Source organism: Lethenteron reissneri, chromosome 26, assembly GCF_015708825.2.
Source record: "Lethenteron reissneri isolate LAM-NWPU_2019-01 chromosome 26, ASM1570882v1, whole genome shotgun sequence".
NCBI lineage: Eukaryota > Metazoa > Chordata > Hyperoartia > Petromyzontiformes > Petromyzontidae > Lethenteron > Lethenteron reissneri.
This window is the reverse complement of record NC_083804.1, coordinates 6,625,335-6,642,731: the sequence shown is the minus strand read 5'-3', so window position 1 is coordinate 6,642,731 and position 17,397 is coordinate 6,625,335. Positions and strand designations below refer to the sequence as shown.

The window sequence follows — 17,397 nt, the reverse complement described above, 5'->3', positions numbered from 1 at the left end:
CCGTGCTGTAGAGGGCATCGCTGCTGCATTACAAAAGCACCCTCCACTCTCACTCCGACGGACCACATCGAGAACCACCTGTGCTCTGTGCGCTCCTTCAAACAGGTGATGATGAGTAACAACACTACGACGAATGACCGACGTATGTATCTCTCTCACTCTCTCTCCCCTGAAGCCATCTCGTTGTGGCTAGCAGATCTCGGCATTGGCGTTTAGCCTCTCAACATATTGGCTGCTACCGTACGCTGACTGAAGTGCAAATACGCAATAAGTAAGTCGTAGGTGATATTATACCTTAAGTATTGAACGCTTATGTTCATAACGTATTGATATAAAAATACATTTCAAGCACCAATGTCACAGTCATGTCGATGTAAGTCAAGCAACACGACATTTAAAGAGAAAATTACAGTCGAGTTAACATTTCGCTTCAATAATGCAATGGGGCTTTCATCCAGATGTGGATAGAGAATGGATGGTGGCGATAGTGATGATGATGATTCGGGTTATTCAAGCAATGTGTATAAAGTATGTGAACATGTGTGTACAGTACGTAACAAAATAAGCAGACTTTATATATATCTCCTTAACAAATCTTCCCCTCCACAGAATGTGTGTTTTTTTATATGCTTCACATCAACCACAAGGCCTTCTGGGAGTGCATAATTTCAACAACATTGCTTCAATACAAGCAAAACTCTAGACCGGTTTCCAGCATTAATGTCTCGTCAGCAGTGAGGCTGGTTAGCTGCCAGATTGTCCATAGGCAAGGCCCCTGTGGTGCCACAACGACGGGGCCGCTCTGCCGAGCCAGGGAGCCGCCCGGCTTCCACCACTGCACTGCCCCCCATCACCCCCCCCCCCCCCCCCCACATAAGCACGCACCCGCACCCACGTAGGGCCTTGTGGTCGGGTCACCTACCCTGAGTTTTCACCCGAGGGCCCCCTCGGGGGGTTACCCCACGGTTTCTCAGGGCCAGGGAATTGGACAGGACCCTTCCCAGGCTGAGTAACACTGCGGCGCCGTGGGCGGATTTGAGATCGCACGACCACGGCGAGCTCAGAGAGCCCCGCAGTTAGAAACGCATACAAACACAAACACGGGTCAGCAAGGCAGATAGCTAGGATCAGGACCCGGGGCTGCTGCTTAGCAAAAAGGTCAAAGGCTGGCGGGATCGCAAAAGGGCGGGAAATCCTAGGCTCAGGATTGGTCGAGAGACCAAGGCGGTCGGGACGGGGGCGCCTAGCCTTTGATGTGGATAGTTTAAAAGAAAACGCAGGGGCAGTAGGGGACTCTCTTCTTCTGGAGTAGTGACACGGGGTCAACGACGAGGGAGTCATCGGGCGAGCTGCAGGATCGTCTGCAGGACGACCTGAGCGCCGCAAGGTCACCTAGGACTACAGACGGTATCGTATTACGCGCCTTACAACACCTCAGAGCGGAGAGTAGGATCCGTAGGAGAAGGTTAGTTCGGGGTAAGGACGAGTAGGAAAGCGGTGTAACAGAGAGCGCAGCATAGAATAGGGCTGCACGCCACTAGAGAGTGGGTTGGAAGCGCCTTGCTGGCTCGTACACACACACGGGTGGCTCGGTGAGTTAACAAGGGTTAATAAAATCTCGAGCGTAGTAACAAAACCGTGTTGTTGGGTGTTTTTGAACGTGGTATTAGCGTGCACTGCATTCGCGGGTGTGTGGTCGTTGTATGCGTAAAGGCCGTGGTCTCTGTACGATGGTGCGGGTACGGAGGTGTGTGTGCTAACGCCCGGGGAGAGCACTTTTGTGTGTTGGCGTGCCTACGCAGCCGTGTGAGAGGAGAATCGTCCTTGCACGATACTTGTGTTGACGTGCACGCGCGAGTGCGGGAGGGGACGAGTCGTCGTGTCGGCGTGCACCCCGCTCGCGTGTGTGAAACCACGGTGCGCAGTGAAGCTGTTAGCTTTGTGCGAGCTTGCGTGTGCTCGAGCGCGTAATCGGCTGCGCATTGTTGTACGGTTTATCTCGCGCGCACGGCGGCGGCAACTTGAGTCGTTGTGTCGGCGTGTGCCCCGCTTGCGTGTGCTCGTTACGTGCGTAAAGTGCGGCGCAAGAGTGAGTGCCGTGCAGAGCTGTGTGTGGGAGTGCGCATACGTTCGTTACGTGTCGGATACGGATGCGCATTGGTAACGTGCCGCACAGGGCTATACTGCGAGCACGGCGTTTGATTGATGATGATGTGCGCACGTATGTTCGCAGCGTGGGAGCGCGGCGCGAGGCTGTAAATAGTAGGGGTGTCGCGTTCGAATGCCGGCGAAACCGTAGCGGGTAATAGGGAGGTGGGGTAACGTAAACGAATAGGGGATGCAGGCGGGAGGGACCCCGGGGGCCAACGGCCCCCACACCCCTCCATCTGTATGATATGGGTCCTGATTTCCTCTAACTGACATTCAACGAATTGTGTGGAGGCGTATTGTCTGCTTATTTATTTAATAAATTTTCATTTTCTCCACGACGACTTTAACGGTGAAGCTCTGCCGTGCAGCGTACAGCAAACACGCATTAGTGGTCCACGTGAAATCCTTGCGGTGTGTTTTTTTTAGGGCACGGTTAACGTTCAACTCAGGAAAGATTCCCATTCTTCAGCGTAGCCTTCACACGACTTTGACGAAAGAATGCGGCGTTTGAAACGAATCACAATCGTAAGCCATGCATTCGGGATTAATCTAAAAACGTACGACAGTACTCTGCTCACTTGAAGTGAATAATGTCATCGTGGATGTTGTGCATTTTGCCGTTGTATCGAAGGTGGCACTTGAAAAAGAAAGTTAACGTTCATAGATGGTACAACAGAAGTAACGCACTGTACTCTATGTGTGCTGACAGAGCGCCATAGTTGATACAGAGAACTCTCGCCCATGGCATGGTAAACCAGCAGTTGCTGCTTTGCCAACCTGACTGCTGATGAGAACCAGAAGGTCGAAACCGATGCAACGTTTAACAAGCGTGTACATCTGAAGGCCAATAGGATGATAGACTATATATCTATATTATTTTCATAAGAAGATCTGGCTTCATCTTCTTGGTTCTTTCGGTAAAGTCACGTAGAAGGGAAATAATGAAATATTAAAAATTAAACATAATACAATAAAATTCTCTCTCTAGGGATAATTTTATTATCTAGTGATAATTTTATTTATTATGGTTATTTTTATTATTTTATAATTTTCCTTCTACGTGACTTTACCGAAAGAACCAAGAAGATTAATCCCTGCAGTCACGAAAGCTTTAACTCGAAATATTTGGCTTATTGTGACTAATGTTTGGCAATTAAACAGCACATTTATATAAACGAGTTCACATTTTACCATAACCACCATCACCACCAGTATCACCGTAGCGTTAACCATCATAACATCCACTGATAGCAAAAGCACTATTGCAATATACAACTCCTTTACAACCACCATTACCACAACCACGTCTATCACAACTACAATCATCGTCATCACTACCACCATTATAGCCTCCACCCCCATCACCGCCCCCATTAACCACAAATAATAACCACCGCTATCACAACCGGCGCCATCACCACCAACAACTGCCCCCACCACGTTCAGCACCCACAACACCGCCAGCTGCCACAGAGGGGGTGGAACACTGGGGGCACCCAGTTAGGGGCCATCCATTGAGTAGGTAAGCAAAATCTATCAAAACTTGACCCCTCCCACCCCTCCCTGTATGCACACGTACTTTTCACCCCCGCCCCCCGAATCCTATAGAACGACCGATATTTAATCCACGCAGAAACGATCAAGGATTAATCATATTCATGTGTTTAAGCAAACAGATAGTCCACAGCCGGACTATCTAACTAATTTGAAGGCCAATGGACACAAATTATTATCGAGGCTTCACCACCCCCCACCCCCGTTTCCTATGCGTACATTGTCAGTAGACCCCCCCATACGCAAGCGTACGCTCCGCAAATCAGGTTGTCGCCTGATGAAGCTAGTTGTAATTACTGGCGAAACGTCGTACTCAATTTGTAAATGTTGTGGCTTGGCTTTCCAACACACCGGTGTGCTGTACTAGTGACGAATTGGCACGTTATGTTTACGTGACAACCCTTACTAGTTGGCTGTGTCGGGTGGTGGCGGGTTTAATGACGCATTTATATATTCACGCGATCTAGCACAAAAACCTCCATTATGGATGATATTGGTCGCGAAAGCCTACGTGTTAAACCGTATGCATTTGGGTTAACCCCCCTCCGCCCTCCATGCGTACGTACTAAATGGATATCCCCTTTTGCCCTATGAGGCCCATACAGCAACTCCCCCCCCCCCCACCGTATATAATTAATAGCTGCACAGGCACAGCGTGTTACATTTGAGCGTCGCTACGACACTGAAAAGCGTCGCGATGCCGCGCAGAAGGCGCGTCGAGCAACTGCTTGGACGGCCGCCGTTGGATACACATCGCTCCAGCCAGAAGTCCTCGCGTTGTGCTCGCCTCTTTCGCAGCGAGATCCGCCGCTGACGATTCGTGAGCGAGTTGATCTCCCCCCCCCCGACCCACCAAGTGCTCCCTTGTGTGCACTTTCTCCTTTGCGAAGTTCAATGCGCGATCAATCTCGCCGCAGTTGCAGGAAGGAACCTGCGATCACGACAATCGGAACAATAACTCAAAATAATAAATAGGCCGTGAGTGTTTTCACGTAGCACGACCGTGGCAAGATTGGAAGAGTTACGTCTGAATTAATATTACATTCGCAGACATTTCCGAATATCCGTGAATGTCGGATGGCCCACCCTCCAGCCGAAAAACAAAATAAGCATTGCTATAAGATACGTCTAAAAATACTTTGTAAGTAAAATGCCATATTTTACAAAATAAGATATCAATTTTATAGAATCGATGGCCTTATGGAACTGCCTCCCAGAACACATTGTCGGCGAAATCAACAAATTCTGGTCTTCAGGCCTTCAAATGCCGAGCACACACACACATGGTACATCTCCAAACATTACCACACGCCTTGTAAGACTCAGTCTTTGAGCTGCAGTGAACCAATGATGATGCCGATATTGATGTACACATGCCTGGTAATGGCTGTTGTTCACAATTGCACCCAATGGAAAAACACAACTCCTTTCATCTGTAATGATGTGGAGGGACCACATCACAGAGGAACACAATCACAGAGAAGGGGGAGTTTAAATCCTCACATCTACAATGAAAAACTCCTCTTATTAACGACTCATCATAATGCCATATCACAGTATTTTTGTGATTCTGGCAAAATAGCCCAATGATGCTTGATGTAGGAAGCAGCGAAACGTCGTACTCAAATTGTAAATGTTGTGGATTTACTCTCCGACACACGGGTGGCTGAAGTAGTAACTAAATCGCACATTGTGTTTACGTGACAAGTTTAACGTTTTCAAGCTCTTGAATCGGGTGCAACCGCAACAAACAAAAAAAAACATGAACAAGAAAACATCTTAAAGTGACTAAGTGCAAACAGAAAATCCAAGAAAAGACAGCAAAATATTGCAGAAAAAGCACCGTACACCAACACTGTGTGCAAAACTTACTGGTCGGCTGTGTCGGATGGTGGTGGGTTAACGACACATTTATATTTACGCGATCTAACCCAAAAACCTTTATTATGAGTAATATTGGTCGCGAAAGCCTACGTGTTAAACTGCCAGATTTGTTTCTATTTTCTTTTTAACTTCGTGTGAGACATTCGATTTCCATTGGATTAGTCATGCCGGTATTTGCGTCAAGTCTGCAGCATCTGACGAATCGGCTTAGGCCTTGTGTCACCGCTCAGAAGGAAAGTGGCAGTTGGCAACTCTGTTAAAGTTAGTTATTTGTTATTTTCACGAACAAGATATTGGCACAATCAAAAGTACGGAATGATTTAGACGATAATTTGCAGCCCCATTTTGTCCATCGACTGCTAACTCATGCCTACCCACATCGTGTTATTCATTGGGGTTGTATGACCATACTTCACCACACTGGTCAGTGTGGGTTTGTTAAGGGTTGACACAGGACTGATTCAGATGGCCCTCGTCGGTGAGGGTAGCCAAGTCAGGCTTGTCGGGTTTATAGTGCACCGTGCCACCATTCTACTGCCGTTTTACACGCCCTTCCGAAAACTTTATCCTACCTGCGAACAGTAAAATAATGTATTAATCCTCATAGTTTTTCAAACAGATGTATTTAGGATCCAGCGAATGACTTTCAAGTAATTGTAAGTGACACTTGACAGATTGCATACGATTACGGAGAGTTGTGATCGGGACACTTATCTAAAAGTAATACATTAGTCCCAGTACACGACGCAATAGTTTACATTGCTGTGAAAAACGGCGCATTAACGGGCAACGTTCTCCCATCAAAGCGGCACAATTTTGATTCCAATGAGAACGACTTACCTCTCGCTACAGTTCTTTTTCTCTCGCCTCCTGATGGAAAGCCAATGTGTAGCAGTGGAAAGGCATTCAAGGTGGCCGGGTGGCCAGTGCTCGGGGCTTCACAGGCTTGGGGGCATTGGTTGTGATCAAAGCAAGGGAGAGAGAGAGAGAAAAAATGCAAAGTTCCAAGACCCGTTTTAACCAATTCGTCTCACGTGCTCATAGAGCTGAACTGTGGGGCCACAATGAAAGGCGATTCCCAGTGGCGTGTCTTCCTCGAACACCGCCACGTACGTACTACATTTGCAGGTCTTTGTCACTCCGCTGCTGGATGAAGGCTGCACCAAGCTGTGTTTTTCATGTGTTGTTCATGGGGGGTGGGGTTGAGACCATACTGCACTTCATGCCAATGATGTTCCTAGCCGTGGCTGGGAGTCGAACCCAGAGTGCGGGGCTTTTAGAAAGCTGAACTTGACGGTGGATGTAACAAACCAATGTGCCTAATGCAGAAGATTTTAATCAGAGCGTACTACCTGCTACTGCAAACACAGTCAGCGACCAAATATATGGAACAAAAAAATTGAAGAGTGCCAAAAGTAAAGTGGAGAAATGCACGCGAGGAATCACATTGAGAGACAGAAAGAGAAACACGTGGATTAGAGAACATATACACAGGTTAAGAGCACCATTCAAACGGTTATAAACAAAAAGTAAGTGGCCTTGAACATGGCACGTCACCGGAAAAGGATGACGGCAGATGGTCAAGAATTTTGACGGATTGGCAGCCAAGGAGTTGAGTGTCATTCATCCAAGAGGGCATCCATCAAATATTTGGAGTGATGGAATCAATTCATGTGCTGGTGCCTGGTGGATTAATTTATTTTAGCATTGTGAGAGATAGTGGTGGCTTGAGGAGGCATTCATCCAGCAGTGGACTGACCGTAGCTGATGATGATCATCATCGTACATTATAGTTTGCATATACATTCTGCGTGCTATTTACGTAATGTCAAGATTCACGACGTATGAGAATAGGTTTTCCCCTTTTTTCTGGCAACAAAACAGGTGTTGAGATGTTAAAACACCAAACTGAAACCATCTACAAGGATTCATGTCTGCATTAACCACAATACTTGTGGTCAGAATGCAAACAAAAAACGTACTCTGATAATATTTGCATTGTCTTTGAAACTGATTGGTCCACACCTGAGACAGCTTTCTTTTGAGCTTCGTCTCAAAACGGTGTTCGATCAGAGGACGCCAAAAAGCGCGGTTTTTTTGTTTGCATTCTGACCACAAGTATTGTGGTTAGAATGCAGACATGATTTCTTGTAAAAGGTTTCAGTTTGGTGTTTTAACATCTCAACACCTGCTTTATTGCCAGAAGAAAGGGGAAAACCGATTCTCATATTTTGGTACTGGCAAAGGAGGTCCCATGATATATTCACGACGTACATTGGTTTATATTGGTGACGTTTATTACATTAGTCTTGTGTAGAATATTAGTGTGCTAAACAAGTGAGGATAAGTTGTGTAATAGGGCTGTAATACTTATGCTTCATTGTATCCTGGATATGCAATGATTATGCCATCTGGAATATGCATTATTTTAGGAAATACACCCTTAGAACAATCCACACGTTGCGTATACCCTCGGGGAATAGGGCCGAGTTGTAGTGCATTTCCATATGTTTCCACCTGATGTACAGCACACACGCCGATACATTAACCATCACGTTTGTTGCGGAGTGTGGAGCGGAGGTGCAACGGTTAGCACACAGCGCTCTTAACCTGGTGACCTGAAGTCAATTCCCATTCGAAGATTTCTTTTTTTTACTTTGGAGTTTCCTCTTTTGTGGAACTTTCTCTGTGGCTCGGGTCAAAGCACTGAGCTGCAGGCATTGCGATGCTGATTAAACCAGACTGCGACTCGTCAGGTGTAATTTGTCGATGGTCTGAGACTGGTTTCCAATGATGGGGGAAAAAGACTGCTGTCATATGAAAGTTTTACAATTAGGAATGCATGTGGCCATTTCTCATTCCACTGCCGGACGGAAGGAATCCTTCCATTATGTCACTTAGTAGGGGTTTGACCATACTTTACTACAGGGGGGGGTGGGGGGCGAGCAGGATTCATTCTCAATTAACTCGCCACTGATGTTGGCCATGGCCGGGCATCAAACCCAGCATGTCGCGTTCATAGTCGTGCGTTGCGGTAAGTGCCGCACTACCACTCAACCCTATTGTGCTACCGGAACATGATTTGACATTGCAATGGTATTTTAAATAAAAAAAAAACAACTAAAACACTCCTGGTCGGGGATTATGTTAGACAAATTTGATTACTCTTCTTGGTTCTTTCGGTAAAGTCACGTAGAAGGAAAATAATAAAAATGAAACATAATAAAATAATTCTCACGACGTTTCGGCCACAACGCAAGCAGCCCTCTTCAGGTGGAGAACAGGTTTGTCGAGAAGGCAGAGTCTGAAACGTCGTGAGAATTATTTTATTGTTTTATTTTTATTATTTTATTATTTTCCTTCTACATGACTTTACCGAATCCCTGCAGTCACGACAGCTTTAAATCGAAAAATTTGATTACATTGTTATTTTTGTTATCAGTTATAAATGAATGCATACAAACGCATACAAGTATGTAATGGGAAATACATACTAAATATGGTCTCTAAAGGTACTGGATTTCACTGATGAATAAGATGCATTGCAGGTAATTTCCTTCATCATTCGCGTATAACTGAAACTCATGACCTTGTATAACCCAGTGTTGTAAGAACAGAGCTTTGTGGTCAAAATCCCGCAAATGCGGTACAGTTCAGGAAGCTTCTAATGACTTATAAGTGGAAACCCCTGTGGGTGGGAGGCATTTTACGTGGCATCTTCTCCTTGTTTATTGCATTCAGTCGCAACTTCAAGTGCTCTCTGTGGCTAATGAGAACCCCCCATTAGCCCGAATGATGCATGTAGGCCTGGAGCAATATGAAGGTATCATATATTATTATTATTATTGTTGTTGTTGTTAAATGTTCATGTGAAAATGGATCGGATTTGATCTGGAACTCATCACAACTTCAACATTGTGCAGTTGACCCGTGTCACTGTTTAGGTCTAGACTGAAGATGTGCTTGCTATTTGAAGCCTTCGCCTAAATAATTTTGAGTACCGTGCTGCCGTATACTACAGGAGATAATCGATTATCTGTACTACAGGAGATCATCCACTATCTGTACTGCAGGAGATAATCGATTATCTGTACTACAGGAGATAATCCACTATCTGTACTGCAGGAGATAATCGATTATCTGTACTACAGGAGATCATCCACTATCTGTACTGCAGGAGATAATCGATTATCTGTACTACAGGAGATCATCCACTATCTGTACTGCAGGAGATAATCGATTATCTGTACTACAGGAGATCATCCACTATCTGTACTACAGGAGATAATCGATTATCTGTACTACAGGAGATCATCCACTATCTGTACTGCAGGAGATAATCGATTATCTGTACAACAGGAGATCATCCACTATCTGTACTGCAGGAGATAATCGATTATCTGTACTACAGGAGATCATCCACTATCTGTACTGCAGGAGATAATCGAACCGCACCACTGGATCATGTTGGAAGCAACCAGATAATCGATTATCAAGAGTTTTTATATTTTTTTATTTGTGTACATTTGATTAGTCTTTTCAGTATTCATTTCATTGTAAAGCGCCTTGGAGAGACGTCGGGTGCATACGGACGCAGCACAAGTTGACATTGTATGGTTTTAACCTCCCACGTGTTGTCTCCAGTAGATGAGCGGCACTGAGCACCATGCGTTTCGTTTTCCTGCAAGCTCTGGGAACCAGGGCTGGCACCAGGCCAGGCCAGACACAGCCATCACGCGTCCCCACGGCAAAATCCACTCTGGCTGACCTTTCGCCATCAGCTCGCTCTCCAAGCTGGCCATCCAGATACATCCTAATTAATTTTGACTTGAAACTTTCGTGACTGCAGGAATTCATACGCTTGGTTCTTTCGGTAAAATCATGTAGATAGAAAATATAAAAAAAATAAAAAAATATAAAAAATTACAAAAATAAAAGCAAAAAACCCACGACGTTTCGATCGCAACACAAGCGGGCTTCATCAGGCCGCTTGGGTTGCGATCGAAACGTCGTGGGTTTTCAGCGTCTATTTTATTTATTTACTGTTTTATTTTCTATCTACGTGACTTTACCGAAATAACCAAGAATATGAATCCTAATTCATGTTTTTTTAATAATTCCCAATTCTATTCCGTTAGTGCTATCCATCGGAATCACGGGACGATGACGACGGCGATGAAACATAACAGAAAGTAAAAAAACTGGAAAATGTCTCCCTCCAGATGTTCTGGAACGGCGAATGCTTTTTTGAGCATTAGCACTCACTTGGGCTTAAATTCAAGACAAATTCTCGTTTCTTTCCAAAGAAACAAAGTATTAACACAGCTGTGTGAGAGTTCTGTTTCACGTTTATTACATTATTACATATATCACAGCACTGATTGTTTCGTCGAAATCTCTTAAACTATTGTTAAATACATTTTACAACAATGTTTTTCGTCTTCCTCCGATTCCAATTGTGACATTGGCTTTGCCTTATGAGACAAAGGCATTTCCATGTGGTCAGTCGGTGACCAATCGGATTTGAATTTGCGACTTTCCCATTGCTCTGCCACATGGACAGTGACTAAACGTAGCTCTTCTACGTATGCATGCTGAACTTCTTTTGCAGCGTACGTAGCCGACCATGCTAATCAGAGGTGCGGGGGAAGAACAGCAAACTAAACGCAAAAAGCTCGCCCCAAGCTTCGTTCGCTTTGAGGCGAGATGTGATCTCCCTTGCTTGGCGTGCTGCAGGCCGTGGGTTCGATCCCGTACCTGTTGTATATTTGTAGTTTGCGTGTTCTCTCTCTCTCACTCCCCGTGGTTGCATGGGTTCGTACTCCGGGTCCTCTGGTGTATGCCTCTCCACATTTAGAAACGTGCATTTTGGCTATCTGGCCGCTTTACTATAAATTCACGAGTTTGATGACGAGCCATTGCGGCGAGCTGGTCACGTGCGGCCAGGCCACCTCTGAAAAAAAGGGCCGATAGCTCAGTGGGCTTTACCTGGTCTATAAAATAGTTGACCTTTTTGTTGTTGTTGTTGTTGAGTGAATGGGCTCTTTTGAGGGCCCTTTTAAAAGGACCAAGTTGCAAAGGCGAAACTGTTTCGCGTGTTCACTGTTGCCAAAGTGTAAACACGTGGGCGGCGATGGCGAATTCGTTTCGAGCACGGCAAAGTCCAAAACAATGGCAGCACGATCGGTGAGTTGGATCGGGCACTGTCTTTTTTTGCACACTTAAGGTGACGACTTCACGTTGCTGCAACGACAGCCATTGTTCGCGTCGAATGTAATCGCCGTGAAAAGGTGCGACGTCCGCTGGAATCTAGAGCGAACATCTTAGGACGTTGGGTAGGGCACCTGCTTATCTGTTCCATAACCCATTACAGGTATGCACCCACCTACTTGCCCGTTTACAACAACAAAAAACACAACTTTGTAAATTATGAGACCTCCTTTTCCAGCAGCAAGATGTAGTAATAGGTTTGTACCCTTTTATCTGGCACCAAAACTGACACCTTTATACAAGGGATCATGTTTGCAATAACCACAACACAAGCAGTCAAAATGCAAACAAAAAAATCACAACTCTGATAATGTATGCACTGTCCTTGAAATTGATTGGTCCACACCCGAGACGGCTTTTCTTAGAGCCTAGTCTCCACTGGTGTTGGACCAGATGACGCCAAAAGGCGGTACGCCATTATCAGAGTTGTCTCTTTTTGTTTGCATTTTGACTGATTGTGTTGTGGTTATTGCAAACATGATCCCTTGTACAAAAGGTGTCAGTTTTGGTGCCAGATAAAAGGGTAAAAACCCATTACGAGACTTTGTAAATGTTTCTAAATGTCTTACAAATAAAATGTGGATTTAATTATATCACCATAACCACCACCGTTACTGTTCCCTCTTCATATTCTCATTACATGGCAATCACTCATTAACGCCATTCATTCAATCCGTTCATCATCATCTACTGTCATCGATTTCCCTTTCACCGAATTCACGCATCACAGATTCGCCACCCATTGCTTCCTCTCATCTAGTTTGTTCACCTCACCTCTACCATTACATTCACACGTCGTTGTACCGTTCTTAATTACATGTAAAGCGCCTTGGTTAAGGTGTTATAAAAAATTACGTTAAGATAAGATAATATTTCGATTTAAAGCTTTCGTGACTGCAGGGATTCATCTTCTTGGTTCTTTCGGTAAAGTTACGTAGAATGGAAATAATAAAATAATTATAATATTCTATTATTTTATAACATTTTATTATTATATTATATTATTATATTATTTTATTAAGTTTTATTTATATTATTTTATTATTTCCATTCTACGTGACTTTACCGAAAGAACCAAGAAGATAAGATAATATCTTGACTTTCAACCCAACTGCATCTTAAGACGTCGTACGACAAATTGGACAGACACGTTTCCGGGGATCTCTGAAAGACGACGTTTAATGTAGAACATTTTTGTTAATACTCGGGTGTGATTTAAGACACCTTATCGAGCAAAGAAAGGCAAGTCACATGCAGATAAAAATTAACCGGTAAAAACAAAGTTTTTCACTATAAATCCTTTATATGCGTGGCGGCTAGAGTCCTCTCGTCCTCTGGCTTGAGATGGCTGCCACCTATGGGTCAGATGATTGCCTGCCACCATTAAGCAATTGGTAATTAAATATATAAAAAAATTCCTAAAAAGTGTAATGTTATGGAAAAAAATTTTTTCACGAAAATAAATTGTCACGCACAACGAGTCTGTGTGCAAAATGTCAGCTCGATTGGATCACGGGAAGTGGGTTAAAAAACGACCGAAAGATTTGCACGGTCGTAAGCGCGCAAGCAAGCAAGCAAGTGAACTTAATATAAAGGATTTTAAAAGGAAGCTCTAGATCCTGAACCTCAATAGAAGCACTGAGCACCGGACGAGGTTGTGAGTTCAACTCCTGGTTCGTCATTGACTTTAGATTGAGATCTCATTCCTTTCGAACTGCTTTTTGTGTTTACTTTTGTTGTTCGACCCCCCGCACTTCCGATTAGCGCAGTTTGGCTAAATTCGGTGCGAAAGAAGTTCAACGTGTAAATCATACGTAGAGACAGACTCGGCCAATCATCCCTCCGGGGTCAATAAAATACCACTTTGTGGAGAAGTCGACATCAGTTGTCCTAGGGACAGACTCGCTCCTAACATACGTAGAGGAATTGTCAGGGGCTGTGAATAGGGGGGGGGGGGAGAAAATAAACACCATCTCAATGCTCATTTGAGCAGGAAATCACGAACCACATTTCCAATCAGTAGCCTGCTGTAAAAATAAAACCAATGCCTGATTCACAACACACGGCTCCATTAGAGGCTAAATAACGAGTAAAACGTGCACTTTGTAAAATGGTAAAGTGCTCAACGTACGGGAATTAATGCGGGGCAATTATAATAAAATGTTGTTTTTCTCATATTTCTTCATGGAACCCAATACAGTACATATCACATGTTCAGTTTTGGCCCATTTCCTTTATATTTTTTGGCGGGCGGGGGGGGCGGGTTGGTGGGGTAAAACAAGTACGCGCCCCTTCTGTTAACTATGGTCAAAAACCTCCCGCCGCCGCCGCCTCCACCACCCACCCGACATCACTCGCTTTGTCTCTGCGTCTTGAAACGATTTCGGAAAATCGACGTGCACATGGGGGTTTAGTAGCGATGAGATGCCGTGTTTACCCGTGGGCCGTCAGCAGACCACCAGCACATTCGGCCCCGTCTGCGCTCTTCACGCATTGCACCCGCTCGAGAAATGGACCGGACGGCCGAAGCTGCGTCTCGCCGGGCAGTGCGGGGGCATTGGCCGACAATTGAATGGCATGTTATTTTTTTTGCCACTGCGATATATATATTTTTTGCTAACCGCCCCCCGGTTCAGAGGGAAACGAGCTTGATTAACAATCTACCAATTGTCCGACATTGGGCCTTGAAGGCTGCTCGCGACACACCGGGTAATCTGAGGTCGTTTTGACGCCACCGTGGGATGAGGCTGGCCTTTTTTTCAAACGTTTCAAAACGGTAGACTTCACGGTCGCCTGGGATTGGCTCGGAAACCTGTCATGCCCGTGCAAAAAGAGTGTGCAAATCAGATAGCTTACTGCTGCACCCTGTCTATCCATTCATGCCAGGGAATTCTGTTGCACAAAAACCAGCACTGATGGGGTTTTTTTAAGGCCAAGTTAAAACATGTTTTTATTACAGTCCACTTGTCGAAATCCAGGAAAGCCTCAATTGAGTCTGAATGCTATTTTACGAGTATCCTTAATGGACTGCCTGGGCAAATGCTTAAACAAATATTTATGGGCACCGTCATGATGTAGTTAGTTGAGCAGCAGATCGTGTGGGTACTCCCAGCTCTTCCAAAACGTCTGGCCGGTGTGGAAGAGTAGGCCAAAATACCCGGGAGAGGTGCCTCACATGAGCTCACTCAGTGGAGGCCCTTCCGCCACCAGTGGCGTGAGCAAGCAATAGCCGGATCGAACCTCGACCTATCAAGGTGGAGTGTAATCCAGCAGTTCAAAATCAATTAGCCCTTACTCCTCTTAATGAGTCAAGTTGAAACAAACATTTCCTTGAATTCGGAATTAGTGCCAAACTAGCGAAACTGTAAATGAAACTGATGGAACGACGATTGTATTTCGGGACTCAATTGTGAGTCAAAGACGCATCGATGGGTGTTTTTTTTTTGCCATCGTTATCGTTACGCGATCTTGTGAACGAGACTTACGTTCCTCGTCTGTTCGACTGAACCCCTTTGCATTCGGATGAGTGTCGTCGTGCGTTCGGGCTCCGCCCTGTCTCATTACCGGCTTATGCCATTGTCGAAGGGGCGTTTAATTCGTGCAGCCAGCACGCCGAGTCGAGCCAAGGGAACGAGTGCAGACCTCACACCGAAGCTCATTTCACGGGTGTCGTCTATAATGTCACGGTTGAACCAGACGAGGTGGAGAAAATTGTTACGAAGTGCGTAAGGTGTCATGGTTCAATGAAACCGTTCCCACCCTCCCTTCGTTACAAAACAGCGCGCGCGAGATCGTCCGACACGCACACATGCACAAAGACAAAGATCCCCCGTGTAGCCTTAACATACTGTTGGGGCAAGTGCTGTTAGCGAGCACCTATGAAGGCTACCGGTACTGTGGCACACGATGGGGTGGGTGTCCAGCAACACGCGCAGCCGCCTTTGTCTTCCTAGTGGCGATATTTACACATCGCACGAGGTTTTCATTTGAGGCTGAGTCGACCTAGGGGAGGCCCAGGAGCGGTTCAGATAATCGTCACTGGAAAGGGCCGTGAGCGAGAATCGAACTCGGGTCGTCGGCTTCGCAACGCAGTGTGCTAACCGCTACATTATCGCTTCCCACACAACCACACACTCACGCACGCACAACTAGCACACACCCACGCAACTAACACACAACCACACACACACACGCAAATAACACACAACCATACACGCACATGCACGCACAATTTTGCTGGGAATGACCAAATGTGGGAACCAGTCTAAGTGAATACTGATAAAATGAAGATGCTAAATTGAGCTAAAACTACACATTTTATTTCGCCATGAGGTCACAGCTTTAACGACCTGAAAACGGTAAAGTTAAGTGTACGGAAGCACAATGTTCGAAGGCAGTTTTATAAAATTTTAAGTAAAAAAAATACCCTATGGGAACCTCATTTGCCAGTAAAAATATGATAATTGGTTTTTTACCCTTCTATCTGGCAACAAAACTGACACCTTTGTACAAGGAGTCATGTTTGCATAGACCGCAATACCTGCAGTCATAATACAAACAAAAAAACATAACTCTGATAATGTGTGGACCAATCAACTTCAAGGACAGTGCACATTATCAGAGTTATGTTCTTTTGTTTGTATTAAGACTGCAGGTATTGTGGTCTATGCAAACATGACTCCTTGTACAAAGGTGTCAGTTTTGTTGCCAGATAGAAGGGTAAAAAACCAATTATCATAAAAAAAAATACGTTCTGTGAATGGAAATGTGCTGCCCAGCAAGGTAGCAGAAACACGTTGATGGGATCCACCGACAGTGTTCAAACCACACGCAGAGTAAATTGCAGACTCAGTTTCTGGTTTTATAATCCGCTTGACATTTGCGGCCTTCCCCTAATATGTCCTCTTGTCTCCCACGCTGCCAAATGCGGAACGCATGTCAGACGGGAGATTGTCAATGTTTTTAGCATAAATTTGTGTCAGCAAAGCGTTAATTTCGCTCATTCGTAAAGCATAAAGTTTTAGTCCGAACACAACCGCAATACCTCGCCTTAGCACAAAACTCTAGTTCTGGATATGCATTGCAATTGGCCCATCCTTTTAATTGTTCTCTTATGTAGCAATGACTTAATGTAGTTACCATTCACAATTTTTGGTCCGTGTTTCCGAGTTCATGCAACAACAAAAAGGTTATTAACAGTGCTTGTCATGTGAAAGTATTTGCCCCCCACCGTAGGAATGTGGAATTTCCACCATTAGCTCAAGGCAGCTGGTGGCAGGAGGTGAGTCCCGCCTCATGTTCGTTTCAGTGAGGATACATTTTATTCTTTCGCACGGTGGGAAGTCGATCGGCAACATTCATACGTCCACGACGAGGCGAGCAAGCCGGCGAACGGCGTCGGAAGTAACCTGATGTGAACAGCTGAAACAACATTAAATTTCGATTTAAAGCTTTCGTGACTGCAGGGATTCATCTTCTTGGTTCTTTCGGGAAAGTCACGTAGAAGGGAAATAATAAAATAATAAAAATAAAACATAA

General features: G+C 45.0%; 1 long non-coding RNA gene across 2 annotated transcripts in view; it reads left to right on the top strand.

The window, feature by feature from the left end:
• Positions 1-859: 859 nt before the first annotated feature.
• Positions 860-17,397, top strand: part of LOC133347560 (uncharacterized) — a 43,734-nt gene continuing 27,196 nt past the window's right edge. For both annotated transcript variants that reach the window (XR_009755731.1, XR_009755732.1), the window contains exon 1: positions 860-1,407. This is a non-coding gene — a long non-coding RNA (uncharacterized LOC133347560). The remainder of the gene's footprint in view (positions 1,408-17,397) is intronic.